The sequence below is a fragment of the Oncorhynchus keta genome, chromosome 21 (assembly GCF_023373465.1).
Source record: "Oncorhynchus keta strain PuntledgeMale-10-30-2019 chromosome 21, Oket_V2, whole genome shotgun sequence".
In the NCBI taxonomy this organism is placed as follows: Eukaryota; Metazoa; Chordata; class Actinopteri; order Salmoniformes; family Salmonidae; genus Oncorhynchus; species Oncorhynchus keta.
The window spans coordinates 11,779,060-11,797,499 of NC_068441.1; the positions used below are offsets into that span (position 1 = coordinate 11,779,060).

At 41.9% G+C, this 18,440-nt stretch overlaps 1 long non-coding RNA gene across 1 annotated transcript; it reads left to right on the forward strand.

Moving 5' to 3' along the window:
- Positions 1 to 259: 259 nt before the first annotated feature.
- Positions 260 to 812, forward strand: LOC118399900 (uncharacterized). Its single transcript, XR_004828922.1, has 3 exons — positions 260 to 402; positions 492 to 604; positions 706 to 812. It is a non-coding gene; the product is annotated as an uncharacterized LOC118399900 (long non-coding RNA).
- Positions 813 to 18,440: the final 17,628 nt, after the last annotated feature.

The window sequence follows — 18,440 nt, forward strand, 5'->3', positions numbered from 1 at the left end:
TGAAACCCCACCTGGTGTTGTGCAAGTTGTCAAACCAGATCAGAACCCTTTTGAGGACCACCTTCAGGAACGGACTGAGAAGGATGTGGAGGTTTTTGACCAGATAAAAATGATTGTCCACTTGTAAAATATTTTTTGGCCCTCAAAGAGATACTGTATGTAAGAAATGTATTTGAAATATGAAATATAATTGCATTCATTCTTGTTATCAATAAAAGTGAGACTGAACATCGACATGGCACAGGAGGAACAGAAGGAGAGCTAACGGAACAGAATCAAGAAAGGGAATAGGTGCCACGACATCCTGGCGAAATACTTGGTTTTGAAGAAGGACGAAAGGAAGGCGAGACCTGGGAATCCTCGCTGCTCTTTCGCTCTTAGCTGAGGTCACCATCTGTTAAGGTGAATATAAAAAATCGCAGATAATAACTATTTGCATTGGCGCACAAAAGCTAGTTTCAGTTTCCCTAACACTGATATTTTTCTCTTAGTCTTCCTAGGTTTACCTCGGTGGAAGCCAACAATCTTCTCCGGTTGGAGCAGTTGGATGGTCGACTACTCAAAGCACTGACACCCTACACTTCCGTGAAGTCCAATAGACAAAGTATGTTAAGCTTTGGTTAACATTTGAGAAAGCAAGAAATGGTAGTTAAGCTGAGCTTCTAAAAATGTATTTCTTCAATTTACCACTCCAAATGACTTTAGGACCATCGACTGTCCAAGCCCCCAAGGGGGTACCCCATCCAGCGAAACCAGTGAGTTCGGATACGTTTGATTCTCTGTGCTCTGAGTCAGAGGGGGACCAGCTTGAGGTAGGCTATACCTCTAAAAAGTGTTGAAAAGTACATATCTCCCATTTATAACACTCCACTAATCCATCACATTTTCTCACAATAAAGTGTAACCTGTGTGTTTGCTTGTTTACATCTGTCTCCTCCCCTGTTCCCTTTAACTCTGCTCCTGTTCTCCGGGACCTAGGGGGTTCTGCCTAACATCCAGACGTGGATCCACCTGATCCATTACCAACCAACCTCCAACTTTTCATTATATCATCTACAGCTACTGTTATTGCCATGTTGTCATTATCTGCTAATAAAGTTTGCTAGCCTTATCATACTGGGCAGAAATGTGTGAGATACACAGATGAACTAAAAACACTAGCACTGCAAACACTCAGAACAAAGAGAGCAGCAGTGCCTGGACTTCGTAGTCTCTCTCTTGAAATCCCCCTTCCGAGACTGGCTGTCTGTTGAGAAAAAGTGACAAACAGAACCTCCCACCCACACAGCACCCACCTCCTCTCTATTCCACACACCAGAATTAAGTATTTCAGTCTGATTGCCAAGTGTATCACAAAAAGATAAATGTTAATGTATTAAAATTGTAAATATTGGCAGGTTGGTTTTGTAAGGTATCCTTTGATGGTATTTATTTGTTCCACATTATTCACTGTTTATACAATAGATACATATATATTCAACCACAAGGGTGCACTAAGGTGCTATGCGAGTTAGATTTTTTTTTATCATAACAGTGGACAATTGAAATCCTATTATTTCAGTGTAGATAAGGGAAGGGCAGGTTAAAATAAAAACATACCAGCCAGACAAGCCCGTGAATTAATGGAAATGATTTGCATATGAATGGAGTGGAAATTAGTTCACTTCGTGATCCTATAAGGTCCCACTCCTCATACCCCTGATACCTCCTTTGTCCCACCTCCCACACATGCGGTGACCTCACCCATTACAACCAGCATGTCCAGAGATACAACCTCTCTCATCATCACCCAGTGCCTGGGCTTACCTCCGCTGTACCCGCACCCCACCATACCCCTGTCTGCGCATTATGCCCTGAATATATTCTACCATGCCCAGAAACCTGCTCCTCTTATTCTCTGTCCCCAACGCTCTAGGCGACCAGTTTTGATAGCCTTTAGCCGCACCCTCATACTACTCCTTCTCTGTTCCGCGGGTGATGTGGAGGTAAACCCAGGCCCTGCATGTCCCCAGGCACCCTCATTTGTTGACTTCTGTGATCGAAAAAGCCTTGATTTCATGCATGTCAACATCAGAAGCCTCCTTCCTAAGTTTGTTTTACTCACTGCTTTAGCACACTCTGCTAACCCTGATGTCCTTGCCGTGTCTGAATCCTGGCTCAGGAAGGCCACCAAAAATTCAGAGATTCCCATACCCAACTATAACATCTTCCGTCAAGATAGAACTGCCAAAGGGGGAGGAGTTGCAGTCTACTGCAGAGATGGCCTGCAATGTAATGTCATACTTTCCAGGTACATACAGTTCGAACTACTAATTTTGAAAATTACTCTCCCCAGAAATAAGTCTCTCACTGATGCCGCCTGCTACCAACCCCCCTCAGCTCCCAGCTGTGCCCTGGACACCATTTGTGAATTGATTGCTCCTCATCTAGCTTCAGAGTTTGTTCTGTTAGGTGACCTAAACTGGGATATGCTTAACACCCCGGCAGTCCTACAATCTAAGCTAGATGCACTCAATCTCACACAAATCATCAAGGAACCCACCAGGTACAACCCCAACTCTGTAAGTAAGGGCACCCTCATAGACGTCATCCTGACCAACTGGCCCTCCAAATACACCTCCGCTGTCTTCAACCAGGATCTCAGCGATCATTGCCTGTATCCGCTACGGAGCCGCAGTCAAAAGACCACCCCTCATCACTGTCAAACGCTCCCTAAAACACTTCTGTGAGCAGGCCTTTCTAATCGACCTGGCCCGGGTATCCTGGAAGGACATTGACCTCATCCCGTCAGTTGAGGATGCCTGGTCATTCTTTAAAAGTAACTTCCTCACCATTTTAGATAAGCATGCTCCGTTCAAAAAATGCAGAACTAAGAACAGATACAGCCTTTGGTTCACTCCAGACCTGACTGTCCTCGACCAGCACAAAAACATCCTGTGGCGGACTGCAATAGCATCGAATAGTCCCCGCGATATGCAACTGTTCAGGGAAGTCAGGAACCAATACACGCAGTCAGTCAGGAAAGCTTCTTCAGGCAGAAGTTTGCATCCTGTAGCTCCAACTCCAAAAAGTTCTGGGACACTGTGAAGTCCATGGAGAACAAGAGCACCTCCTCCCAGCTGCCCACTGCACTGAGGCTAGGTAACAAGGTCACCACCGATAAATCCATGATTATCGAAAACTTGCTACTCCTACCTCGGCCAACAGCTCCGCCCCCCCCGCAGCTCCTCGCCCAAGCCTCTCCAGGTTCTCCTTTACCCAAATCCAGATAGAAGAAGTTCTGAAAGAGCTGCAAAACCTGGACCCGTATAAATCAGCTGGGCTTGACAATCTGCCCTGCCTATCTAAGGTCTTCGAAAGCCAAGTCAACAAACAGGTCACTGACCATCTCGAATCCCACCGTACCTTCTCCGCTGTGCAATCTGGTTTCCGAGCCGGTCACGGGTGCACCTCAGCCACACTCAAGGTACTAAACGATATCATAACCGCCATCGATAAAAGACAGTACTGTGCAGCCGTCTTCATCGACCTTGCCAAGGCTTTCGACTCTGTCAATCACCGTATTCTTATCGGCAGACTCAGTAGCCTCGTTTTTTCGGATGACTGCCTTGCCTGGTTCACCAACTACTTTGCAGACAGAGTTCAGTGTGTCAAATCGGGGGGCATGCTGTCCGGTCCTCTGGCAGTCTCTATGGGGGTGCCACAGGGTTCAATTCTCGGGCTGACTCTTTTCTCTGTATATATCAATGATGTTGCTCTTGCTGCGGGCGATTCCCTGATCCACCTCTACGCAGACGACACCATTCTATATACTTTCGGCCCGTCATTGGACACTGTGCTATCTAACCTCCAAACGAGCTTCAATGCCATACAACACTCCTTCCGTGGCCTCCAACTGCTCTTAAACGCTAGTAAAACCAAATGCGTGCTTTTCAACCGATCGCTGCCTGCACCCGCATGCCCGACTAGCATCACCACCCTGGATGGTTCCGACCTTGAATATGTGGACATCTATAAGTACCTAGGTGTCTGGCTCGACTGCAAACTCTCCTTCCAGACTCATATCAAACATCTCCAATCGAAAATCAAATCAAGAGTCGGCTTTCTATTCCGCAACAAAGCCTCCTTCACTCACGCTGCCAAGCTTACCCTAGTAAAACTGACTATCCTACCGATCCTCTACTTCGGCGATGTCATCTACAAAATTGCTTCCAACACTCTACTCAGCAAACTGGATGCAGTTTATCACAGTGCCATCCGTTTTGTCACTAAAGCACCTTATACCACCCACCACTGCGACTTGTATGCTCTAGTCGGCTGGCCCTCGCTACATATTCGTCGCCAGACCCACTGGCTCCAGGTCATCTACAAGGCCATGCTAGGTAAAGCTCCGCCTTATCTCAGTTCACTGGTCACGATGGTAACACCCATCCGTAGCACGCGCTCTAGCAGGTGTATCTCAATGATCATCCCTAAAGCCAACACCTCATTCGGCCGCCTTTCGTTCCAGTACTCTGCTGCCTGTGACTGGAATGAATTGCAAAAATCGCTGAAGTTGGAGACTTTTATCTCTCTCACCAACTTCAAACATCAGCTATCTGAGCAGCTAACCGATCGCTGCACCTGTACATAGTCTATTGGTAAATAGCCCACCCATTTTCACCTACCTCATCCCCACAGTTTTTATTTATTTACTTTTCTGCTCTTTTGCACACCAATATCTCTTCCTGTACATGATCATCTGATCATTTATCACTCCAGTGTTAATCTGCAAAATTGTAATTATTCGCCTACCTCCTCATGCCCTTTGCACACATTGTATATAGACTCCCCTTTTTTTTCTACTATGTTATTGACTTGTTAATTGTTTACTCCATGTGTAACTCTGTGTTGTCTGTTCACACTGCTATGCTTTATCTTGGCCAGGTCGCAGTTGCAAATGATAACTTGTTCTCAACTAGCCTACCTGGTTAAATAAAGGTGAAATAAAAAATATAAAAAAATAACAGATACTATAATGTGGCAAGTAGATTACATGTTTTCTTTTCCATTTCCGAAACATAGCAACGTTTACGACATGGATTTCATGTTGTAATGTTAACAAGGTTCCCAAAAGTAGTTTGAATTAATATTTTCATTTTATTAGCTAAACAAAATTTGCTTAATAAACAGTGAAATTGTCACGGAAATCAGCCTTATTTGCATAGCGATGATGAAACGAACGCCAGTTAGGCTTTAATGACCTCCAAAATTCTAATCATTAGGTCATCCCACCATTGATATACCAACAGAGTCTAATAGTTTATCGAATCCCATTGTGACGCAGAGCGGGACACTATTTGGCCGGGGGACATTATTTGGCATGACTGGGCTCTGGCCTCCAGGAAACTCAGTCGGGGTCTCAACTTACTATTGAGAGTAAGAACAATAAAATACACAAGGTGCAAATTTTGAAAGTTGGTTGTGCATCAGTAGTTTTCCTCTTGTTATGTATGTTACTAAATTAGCTGACAATGAGCTATGTCAATGAGATATTTATTGGTAGTTAGTCTAGCCAGCTATGTAAATCTGTATTCTTAATCATAGCTGAATACCGACCAGGCACGATCTCACTCAGATATTTCTCCTGCCCATTCAGGCAGTGCTCAGCGGTCGTTGTCACCGTCCTACCAGCCACTACCGATCCCCTTTCGTGTATCTGTTGGGTTTGTCTGATTGGTTTCACCTGTGTGTTGTTTAGTTTATTAGTGTCTGTATATATAGTAGGTTGTCCTGCCCTTGTTTTGTGCGGGGTTGTTTATTTTGTCGTCTATGTCTGTCGGTGTATCTTGTGTTCTTATTCTCCGGTTCGTCTTTTATCCTGTGTTGGATTGTTCACCCTGTGTGTATTGGGTTGACCGTGTTTCTTGTTCACCGGAGAATAAACTTTCATATCGCTATCTGTGCTCTGCGCCTGATTCCACCCACCTTGTTTAGACGTGACAGCGCGCCAATGAGCGTCTGCATTGCCAAGGGCTAAAATAGAAGTCAGTTCTATTTGTGACTCTGAACGTGGTGCAAGTCCTGCCTCTCCCATTTGTGAAAGTTGCCAATCGCAATATAAAGTCAAGAGAAGAAAAAGCCTGGAAGGAGAGATGACTAGAAACGATTCGGTTGACCATTTTTTGTGTGGATTAATTGTCGGAGTAGAGGACCTTACGCACTTCAGGTAAAATAACAACTCAACATTTATATCCCAGAACAAATTAGCTAGCAACAAAAAGCTAGCTAAATATGACAAATTAGCTAGCAAGTGCAAGCTAGCTAGCTAAATTGCCATAAATGTTTAATGCATTTCTACCTGTCCCCAAATGAATGTAATTGGTTCAGAGTTAGTTTTGATATTTTACCCTGCATGTCGTGATCACATTTGGTGTGGGGGGGGGGGGCAAAATAAATATATGCACGATGGCGCACGCGCGCAGCCGGGTTGGGTTCCTTGTAAGTCATTGCAAAATGTGTAGAATTGTAGAAACTTAAATTTAAAGGCCACCACCAGATGGCAATTTCTACGTAATTCCTGTCCTATAGCGGAAATTCGCGTTCCACCTGCTAGTAAATATTCCTGAATTGGGGGTAGGAACGTTGTGGTGATTTTCACATGGAGTGAAGAAATAACAACATGGGCACTGACAAGTGTCATTGTAGCTAGCTAGCTAGCATGCTAACCTTATCTAGCTAGCTAATGTTATCTATTATTACGCTACACCGTATTCAAAAAATGTGCCAGCTGGCTAGTCTGGCTCTGGAGCTGTATTTGTCATAATCATTTAGGGAAAACTTCGCCACAGATGGATAGGGGAAACCAGTATATTTGACTACGCCATTTAGCACTAAATGTACGGTATGTTTCATAATTGAGGACGCATATCCCCCATTGAAATAGAAAGAATAAGCTCCGGTAATATGCAAAGCCTAACTACTGAACGGTTTGGACTCGAGACGCGTTTTTCTACATTGTAATGCACGGGGAAACCTTTTGTAAGCTGCTGGCAGGCTATTCGGCTGCACTACAGCAATGCCAAGTCAGCCAGTGCTCATGCCATGGTTCTCACAGCTGGGGGACGTGAAATGATAGGCTACAATGTCTTCGCTCATGATGCACGCCGCAAATGATATGTCACAACAGCACATCAGAAATGAAACGAGAAACATCAATACAAATGTAACAAGATCACAAAATAGCTAAATAAGTTTGTGTAATTTTCTTTCACGTTTGCCTTTTCATTATAGTGTAATGAAACAGGCAGGGAGCAGGTCTCGAACCCTCGACCTTCGAGCCCGAGGTCCGGCGCGCTATACATATTATATATATATATAAATATGATATATATATTATACATATAAATATATATTTATATACATATATATTTATATATAAATAATATATAAATAATATATATATATATATAAATGATAAATAAATACACAAATAAATAAATTATACAGACTTGTGAAACTTCACAAATTATCCAATGGATTATGATCATTTGCTGGTAAAAAAGTGGAGGTGCAAAAACACAAGTTTGCACCCCCTACATTAATTTGCTCCATGGCCCAGGCGGCCAACTGTACACTATGGCGAACAGTTGTTTTGCTCAGCCAAAGATTACCTATTATATTGCTCAGCTCAATCTCGACTCGCAAACAGGAAGAACTTTGTAGGTGTTTCTGATTAATAAACAATGCCATACAGGTGGGTGGTTACGTTCAAATTAAACCCTGCACTGAAAAGAAACAGACTAAAAACAATTAGCACAACATACAGGAAATACACAGCATTGGCACAGAAAATATCAGAAGTTTCCACTTTGGCTTTCCCAAGACCCAATTAATGTACATCATACTCTAACTAAAACGAGGACTTATTAACTTAAATTGTTGTGCAACATCATGGTTAAGCAGTGGGAATCATCTTTCAGCTGAAAAAATGTGCACTCTTAAAACGGACATTTGTTCTCTTTGCCCCATGGCAAAATGATTAGAATTGCATTAAAACATACATTTTTCTCTCCGCCGTCAAGAGAGGGACCACTAAAATGTTTTGCCGCAAGGTGTGGGGCCCCCCAACCAAATCTCACTTACGGCCTGTCATGCCAACTAATGTCCCCCTCTGCGTCACAATGGGATTCGATACACTATTAGCGTCCATTGCTATATCAACAGTTTGATGACCTAAAATAAAGCAACCATTAAAGAACAACTTATCAATGCAAAATGTGAATTGACTGCTTTTGTCGCTTATGCCTAGAGCCGGCCCCCAGATAAAGGTGATCTTATTACAAAGCCATTAATAAAAAAAATATATTTAAGTGGAGTAATAATGCTCCCATTAGTGCTGTTGGCTATGACTGATACTTCATCAATGCCTGGTGGACTTCCAAAATTCTGATGCAATCCAAATTTACACAGCATTTATCAAGCATGGAAACGTGCCATCCAGGGGCTCCATACTTATTCGTTTGAATGTCTGCTGCTAAGCACAACATGTTTGATAATATTTATAACTGTCTGTCCCAAAGGCTCTTCAAAGTCGTATTCTGAAGGGAAGCATAATTGAGTCTGCCCATTCCACAGGGAAATAGAGCTTCTGCTTTTGAACCTGCTGGTGTAACAGCAGTGTATTTTCAGGAAAGCATTAGCTGAGTTTTTTCCTGCTACTTCAGATCAAGCAACAACTGCAGCTTATCTAAGGGTCTGAATGTATGCGAGTGATAGAGGTTGCCTTGAGTCAAGTGAGAATAGATCAGAACACATCACAGTTTGATAAAAGCCCTGATCTCTTGAGATATTATGGATTTTTTTTCTCTTACAATTTCTTCCGGCATCAAACAGACCAATTCTTATTGGAATAAAAAATATATAACTCTATCACTGAAACACTTTAGCCATAGGTAGACTTGCCAAATAACTGAAGGGAATTGGAATGGGTAGTAATTTAATGGTTGATGGAGAAAGAAATGTGGTGGGATCCAGTGTGTACTGAAGGTGAGCACTCCATGGGGACAGAGATTCCCAGGAGAACTGCAGGAAGGCAGTGGCTAAAGTGAATGCGTGTGGGGGAAGAGCTAAAATAATGATTGTCAAAGGTTGCAAAATCGTAATGTATATCAGGGAGTAAGGATCTGTGCAACAGTATGATACAGAACACCAGAACACCAACATGGTAGATTTGTTTTTAAAGAACAATTTATTCTCAACACCAGCCTCAATTTGTTCTCAACACCAACATGTTTTCCTCAGATTTAAGCTTGCGATTTGACTTGTTGCTCGCTGTGACTTTGGTATCTTGACAATGAAAGAATGATTGCATGAAACTTCACTCCCAAAGAATGGCAGTGCGTTCATTGCCCTATTATTCTAGTGTTCTCTTTGTGAGAATGTACTTTGAACACAGCAGAGTGTTTAGAACATTTAGAATATGAAGAAAAATAACTAGGCCTTTGCTTAAAAATGATTGGTTGAGAATTTCTAACATTCTTTTAACCTTTTACTGCGGGGGCTAAATCAGGGTCACGGTGTTTCTTGGTAGTCTTAAACAAATATACCTCACACATATGGTTGTGGGCTTAAAAAGAAAAGACACCTGTACCATGTCGGATATTGTAACGGCTCTCGGTGGTGTAAGGAAACGTGGACCAAAGCGCAGCTTGGTGAATGTTCAGGATTCCTTTTATGTAAACAACATTTAAACAAAATAACAAAGCGAAAGCGAACAGTTCTGTCAGGCACAGACACTAAACAGAAAGCAAAAGGAAAGTGACAACTTATATATGATCCCCAATCAGAGACAGCGATAGACAGCTTGGGAAACACACATGGCCAAAAACAAAGAAATAGAAAACATAGACTTTCCCACCCGAGTCACACCCTGACCTAACCAAACATAGAAAATAATAAGGATCTCTAAGGTCAGGGCGTGACAGATATAGAGTTGAAATGTATTCCATTTTGAGTTTGCATCCCAATATTACACTTTACATACATTACATCACAGAAGACTGAAATATAACAAAACCCATTGACATAGAAATGCTGGATTTTCTGCAGTTTTTTTTTTTTTTTTACAAATTATGCTTATTCATGATGAAATTATGAGAAAGAAGACGAGTAGGCGGCCGGTACGTTGAAATGAACTTCAATGAACTATTAACATAATATATTTACTAAATGATGGGAGCAATCAGCCTAGTAACATCAGGACGCACAACTGCAAGGTGTTTTGATTACTAGAGTCTAGGGGCCTACCTTCCCAATGCCTTCTTCTCACTTTTGAAATTATGAAAAATATGAATAACATTCCACCCATGATGCCACTAGAGGGCAATTTGGTCATTTGACTGCAGGAAAGGGCTACAAGCAACATAAAAGGAACATTTGGATAATTACCCCTCGTGATACGTATAATAAAGGTATTGGTACAAACTACGAGGGAGTGCGTACAATTCCAGCTCTCTCTGTTATTTCCCTCCACCGTTTTTACATAGATCTCACAGAATAAGAGCTCTTGATACGCTTCCATTATTCCCATCAGGTCATGCAAACCTCTAGCTAAACTTGCTAGGTGCTCCTCCATCACCCTCTCCCATCACTAATAACACAGAACTCAGCTCTGACTAGCACTAATACTATAGAGGAGATGGGGGCTGCGCTACAGAGATCACCAGTATCTCATTAATGGGCACACAGTAAGCTCTTGTGTTGTGACTGAGTGTGTTAAAGAGTGTGTGGGAGTCACTTATATAACTTTTATGCCATAATGGAGCAGTCAATACCTCCATAACAGTAGATTTGTGCTTTTTAATGACTAGTTGTTAGAGTTCGCTGAGAGACTATTGATATATTTTTATTTGAAAATTGAATGGCCTTGATTTTCATATCATACAGTATGTTTGCTGAACCCACAGGCTTTGACAGTGCTCATACACAATTGGATCAGGCTTGTTGAATATCAGAAATGTCTAATTAAGGCCAACTTTACTTGGACTGAATTAAGATTAGAGAGATAAAAAGTGCCTATTAAAGACACAATCATCTCTTAATTATATTGTCTACGGAGATGCTAGAGTAAGATATGATAGGAAACAATCTTTTCCACTTCCCTGCTCAACTGGTGCCTTATCGTTCATGAACCGTTAGGGTAATTTGCACTGTCAGCCATATCCGGGCCCCACATTTCCCCAACATTAACTGCACGATTAAAAACTCATTCCAGCTGTAATTCTGCAGTTAAACGCCTTTACCTCTCCCATGTTACAGATGTAGAATCTTAACTTGAGCCAGTTTGCTACAGCAGGAAAATAGAATGTACAAAACATTAGGAACACCTGCTCTTTCCGTGACGTAGACTGTCCAGGTGAATCCAGGTGAAAGCTATGACCCCTTGTTGATGTCACTTAATTAATTAATTAATTAGTTAATTCCACTTCAATCAGGGTAGATGAAGTCAAGGAGACAGGCTAAAGAAGTATTTTTATGTGCCTTTGAACGAGGTATGGTAGTAGGTGCCCTGCGTACCGCTTTGCGTTTGTCAAGAACTGCCATGAATCTGCTGCGTTATGTATTGCTCAACAGTTTCTGGTGTGTGTATCAAGAATGGTCCACCGCCCAAAGGACATCCAGCCAACTTGACACAACCGTCAGAAGCATTGGGATCATGGGCCATCATCCCTGTGGAACGCTTTCAACACCTTGTAGAGTAGAATGCGCCGATGAATTGAGGGTGTTCTGATGGCAAAAGGGGGTGCAAGTCAATATTAGGAAGGTGTTTGTAATGTTTTGTACACTCAATGTAATTAACATACACTTTTGTAGGCTTGATAGATTCACTCTATAGATTCGTAAGGGAAAATCTGAAATTTCAAGTGGACATTACACTTCAGAAACCTTTTAAAACTTCAAATACACTAAGTTTTAAATATCCTGGATTGCAGAAATGATCTCCTGCAACAGGATGATCAAATTAAGATCCTACATCTGTAGATCCTCCTAGTCCTTCCTCTGACGTACAGTATGTGTCCACTCTTCTCAAATCGTTCCAACTGATGCACATAATGGTTTAATTAACGAACATATTTTCAGGAAGTAAGATATCCTAATATGAGTCCAGCCAGCTGATTTATAGATCATCATTATCTCCTAGTAAGAGGCTATATCCAATGGAATTCAACTGCCTTTTTATTCCCTCAAGGAAGTAAAGCTTACTGGAGCATCCAAGGTTAAGCATTTCTTATAAACACCCAGCAAAAGAGTTCTCCTGTTCACTGAGAGGGTTGAAAACAAGCCATTCACCAAACCCCTGTCATTTATACTGTAATGAATACCAGCGTAATACTGTTAATGTGGATATATAATTAACAACCATTTTGTACTCTCTCTCTGCTACTGTATGATTCATTTCCTAGTATTTTTCTCACTTCCCCTGTCAGGTTGTTAGTACTGCTGCTCTACATACGGTATGGTTTGAAACTTACCGTAATATATTTATATTATAATACAGTTATTATACTGTAATAATAAACAGTAACAGATCGAAACTGTTCTATTCAAAAAAAGGGTAGGCATGAAAGCTCAAACTGAAACTGAATCTCCACTCTACACAATAATCAAAAATAAAATATAATCATTGGGTTGTGCCGTGGAGGAGATCTTTGTTGGCTGTACTCGGGCTTGTCTCAGGATGGTAAGTTGGTGGTTGAAGATATCCCTCTAGTGGTGTGGGGGCTGTGCTTTGGCAAAGTGGGTGGGGTTATATCCTTCCTGTTTGGCCCTGTCCGGGGGTGTCATCGGATGGGGCCACAGTGTCTCCTGACGCCTCCTGTCTCAGCCTCCAGTATTTATGCTGCAGTAGTTTATGTGTCGGACGGCTAGGGTCAGTTTGTTATATCTGGAGTACTTCTCCTGTCCTATCCGGTGTCCTGTGTGAATTTAAGTATGCTCTCTCTAATTCTCTCTTTCTTTCTCACTCTCGGAGGACCCGAGCCCTAGGACCATGCCTCAGGACTACCTGACATGATGACTCCTTGCTGTCCCCAGTCCACCTGGCCGTGCTGCTGCTCCAGTTTCAACTGTTCTGCCTGTGATTATTATTATTTGACCATGCTGGTCATTTATGAACATTTGAACATCTTGGCCATGTTCTGTTATAATCTCCACCCGGCACAGCCAGAAGAGGACTGGCCACCCCACATAGCCTGGTTCCTCTCTAGGTTTCTTCCTAGGTTTTGGCCTTTCTAGGGAGTTTTTCCTAGCCACCGTGCTTCTACACCTGCATTTATTGCTGTTTGGGGTTTTAGGCTGGGTTTCTGTACAGCACTTTGAGATATCAGCTGATAAATAAAATTTGATTTGAATCATGGCTGCCTCTCTCCTGCATGAAGTTAACACATGCAATACACCCTCTAGACTTAAGATGCTATCATTTCATCAGAGATAATGCATGATAAATCTGATTGATTCACACTATGCCGGATCATCAGTCTATGAACTCAATGGGCTTGGATAGGCACTTCTCACTATATTACCTGTTGGGTTTGGGCATCTCTCTCTCTTGCCTTCTCTGCCTGTCTGTCTGTTAATGGCTGTCACTATCCTGCTATGATCATGATAGCAACAAAGTCAACACATGGAACACACAGTCCTGACCCATAATCCCTGTGATGAAGTTAAAGACTGAAAGCTGAAAGCACTCAAATTTGCCAGCTAGTTTGCCAAGGGTGTTGTGCGGGCAGTTGTCAAGAACCTTACAGTCCTTTGCACTACTCTTCTTGATTGGTGGCACATCCATTGCTAACTTTCTGAACTTATGAGGAAGACTAAGACAGTGATTGTGCAAGTAATTCTGTACTAGCTAGGAAGTATTCTTGGCTTCAAAATATACACTGCCAGTTTTTCAGACAGCCAGAGCTACCCAGCGTTAGCTGATTAGATAAAAACCTGACACAGCAAAAAATGACTAAACTATCAATGTAAAGTAACATGTCCCCCACCCCGGTAAGACAGTATCTCACATGGTGCAGGAACCCAATTATTATTTTCCTTTAATCAGCAGCATTAATAGGACTGATGAGAATGGGTAGACTGGGAAGGAGGGAGGAATAAAAAGGCATCGGTCATTCACTAATCTGCTCTACCTCTTCACCACTCCACTTAACAACTCATTAAATATTAATGCAAACCACCCTTCACCTTTCCTTATTTTAAACACTGTCTTAGAACAAACTGATACTTCTCACTCTCAGCTGATTTAAGATGCATTTAGTTAGGGCTCTGGGAGATACTCTCAGCCAAAGTTTGAAATACAAAGTCTCTCTCGTATAGAAAAGAAGGGCCAAAGGATCTAGCTAAAGCACCATCCTGTTGCTAGCAGCTACAGTAAAATATCCCCGCAGACCAAGCTGTCAATACCTTCGACTTTCTCCACCATTTGATACGTATGTTGTGTATTGTAAGTCTCGAACATTGCTGGAACTCTCCCTTGTATCTGTGCACTCCAAGATTAATTTAAGACTCCTGGACTGTGTGAAGTGTATAGTATCATCAATGGAGCCTGGGACTGTGACAGTGACCTTGAGGAACGCACCGTATCTTATTTCTCCCTCACTGTCAAAGGCTGGGCTGGGGGTCGATCACTGAGAGGATGTGGGGTAGGGGGATGGTTGGTTTGGTAACACACATTCAGAGAGTCAGAATCAAAAGGTATAAGGATAGGGTTATTGGTCGAACAGAACATTGCTTCTCCATTCTTTGGATGTCTTGGAGATTTATATTCTTTATGCAAACTCTGCCTCCAGTATCGATCCCTCCTACTGTCTGGGTACCACGTGCTCATTCCACTTATCTGTAATAAATCATAGTGTTCAAAAGAGGAACAGCTACGATCACTCATGAAATGTCACTTTTACCCTTCAATGAGGCAAGTGGAGTAGGATAATATACTAGTGACGACTGGCTTGCTACCGTACTTCATCATTGTTCAAGCTCCACTTCACTAGGCCTACTCTCTGTCGGAAGTTTCAGTTACAAACAGTCTGGCCACTCCAGTGACTTTGTTAACAGTTTGTTAACAGTTAGCAAATAATTATGTCATGAAATGGAAACTTGAATCAACAGTCTTTTCTTTGCGTAATGACAAAAGCCCTGTATGAAAATGAAATGTGCCAAAATAGCACCGTGCTTCTGCAAGTCATGCAGATATATTGATATATGAGAAGACCATATTTCCACTGACCTTTATGATTAGGATATCTGAAAAAGGTAACTCGGGAAGCAGAGATACTGGAAAAATGTCTAATTGACTCCACTCCCAGTTGTGCATTATGAAATGGCTCAGTTCAGATCAGCACTCATCATTTGTATTATTTCAAAAAGCACATTTGACATGCCTCAAATGAACCCTTTTCCATGTTTGATATGCACATGAGATGAAAGTTTGTTTCTTCATTTGTAGATAGCACTAATCAGTGTGGGTTATTAGCTTTTCTAATTGCCAAATATTTCTAATTACGAATTGCAGCAGTAACAAGCTTAAAGGATTTGACATATTTCTCTTTAATTAAGAGCATGAAGGACCCATAAATCTGTTCATTAATTATTGATATTACCTTTCTCAGAGATCTTGGGTGAAACTTGGTGTACAGGTTTCCCAGCGCTCTCAAATGTGGCAAATAGTCGGGAAGGAAACAGTACCCATATTGCACAGGCATGCAGCCTCTCCTGAAAAAACCTCCCTGGAAGTGTGAGATCAAATAAATGTGGAGAAAAATAGACAGAAATAATAAAAACAGACACCAGATAAAGCTAATCAGAGGAGCAAAGGAAAAATGAAATTCCCTCTCATCCGGTCTGTGGCGTGGCAGGGTTATTAGTGCTCTCTCCCTTAGCCCAGATTGACTGTCAGCAACTTTCAAACAAACCCCTATCTCTGTGGAACGCAGCTACAAAAACACTGCTTAAGCTCCTCTGATGTCCAAAATATTATATTTTGTATGTAATTTTTAGCAGTTTCTGGAAATGAAATTTGCATTTTGGCAAAGGCACTTGAAATGTGGTGTTTTAAATATGCTTCTTGTATAAGTACAGAGGGCCCATCTAAAGCTTGCGTCTTCTAACTGTTATCCCTACTAAAAATAAGGTTAAAAAAACATGTATATATATATTTTTTGTTGTTGTTGTTAAATGTCGCTTTGTACAAGTTGGTGTGCAGGGGAAAGTTTGAAACTGACTTTATGATATAATAGAGTTAAAAGAGGAACTGAGGTAGCCTCTCACGATTTCAGAAATGTACAAAGAAAATGAAAAGGGGATAACTCTACATTTAGGGTGTGTGTGTGTGAGGGGGGGGGGGGAGTAACACAATCACAAACCCCAATGTGTAGTCCCACCAGCCACATTGTAAAAATAGTCCATAATTACACTGTACTTCCTTACAGTGTGTAATTATTGTGTACTCTACAGGTTGTTGCAAAACATCATCTAAAGTGGCACCTGAAAAGTGTCTGTCAAGGAACAGATGGATACATGTGTTTCAAGAACCCAAACACCATATTATAGATTTCAACAGCAGCACTAAAGCAATTGGACCCATGTTGACCTTGGAAATTCAAGTAATGGCATTATCTTTGATACAACATTGAAGATGAAAAGCTAACATGATCACAATCAGTATACTGGTCTCTTTCATGCCTCAACTCATTTCCTGTGCTGTTAGATTTGATCATGAAAAAGATAGCGATGTCATCATGCAGCACGGATAACATCAGATATGACACACTTTTATCAGCTTTTGAAATATCGATGAAGACTGCATGTCAAGACGGTGATATGCTATGGTGTTATGGGCTATTGATATACTAAATGTTGACTGTTGACTGGGATACATTTACAAAAGCTTTGTGCAGGTTGATTCATAATTGATTTGATACCGGAGAGGCTAGCTAAGCCATAGGGACAAAGAGAGAATAATAGAGAGCTGGGGGAGTTATAGAGGGTCCCATGTAGCTCAGTTGGTAGAGCATGGCACTTGCAACGCCAGGGTTGTGGGTTTGATTTCCAAGGGGGACCAGTATGAAAATATATATGATGATATAAGTTGCTCTGGATAACAGTGTCTGCTAAATGACTAAAATGTAAAAAATATTAAATGTTATTAGAGTACTGCCATCCTTTTGACACAGAGAAGAAGAAATAGAGAGAGAGAGTGAGAAAGAGAGAGAGAGAGAGAGGGAGAGAGAGAGAGAGAGAGAGAGAGAGAGAGAGAGAGAGAGAGAGAGAGAGAGAGAGAGAGAGAGAGAGAGAGAGAGAGAGAGAGTAAAGCTGCAGGAAGATGGTTGATGGAGAGAGTGAGAAAGAGGAGAGAGAGAGAGAGAGAGAGAGAGAGAGAGAGAGAGTGAGCGAGCGAGAAAGAGAGAGTAAAGCTGCAGGAAGATGATTGATGGAGAGAGAGAGAGAGAGAGAGAGAGAGAGAGAGAGAGAGAGAGAGAGAGAGAGAGAGAGAGAGTAAAGCTGCAGGAAGATGATTGATGGAGAGAGTGAGAAAGAGGGAGAGAGAGAGAGAGAGAAAAAGAGAGAGTAAAGCTGCAGGAAGATGGTTGATGGAGAGTGAGAGAGAGAGAGAGAGAGAGAGAGAGAGAGAGAGAGAGAGGGAGAATCCCTACCCCCTACAGACACACAGAAGCGTGGAGGCGCTCCCTCAGATGATGCCATATGTAAGATAGGGATCAGAGCCGTATTAATCTGGGCTCCTGCAGAGAAAGCCGTGGAGTCTACCCGTCATGTCCTGTCTGGGCAGATGAAGCGCCACCTCGCTCCCATCGCGCTCTACCCCTCTCTCTGCTGGAGATCCCTTTATACCAGATTAACTAGATTTGTGTTTTTGTGTTCCAGGCAATTAAATGTGTGTGTGTGTGTGGAGTTAAACGGGATCAGCAGAAGTAATTACTGACATAGAGCACTCTGCAACCCAATGCATGCCGTTTCAGTAAACGTGTGCATCTGGCAGTCGACACCCTGGGCTGGGTGGCAAGAGCATCTTAGACTCGTAAAACAATTTAGTTGAGTTTAATTAAACATTCTCTATTTTTGTACGGACATCTGCTTGCTTAAACGTACAGGTAACTGTTATTTTCCTTTGCATATGGCTTACCTTATCTGAAACGTTCAACTTTGCAGCCTACGCATTCCCAGTGTTTTCATCTAAGCCAAGAGGTGCCACTGTGATGAGCATCTATAGCCTACTCATCACAATTTATATAATTTAGTGGTGGGTAGTGCTCCACACTTTTAAGTCTTGTACTGTATCTGTCTCTACTGTAATAGAGTATAAAGAGGAATGTTAGGAACTGCCTTTTGCCCTCTGCACTTTGAAGGTTACACTGTCTGTCTCTAGATCTAAGTACACCACA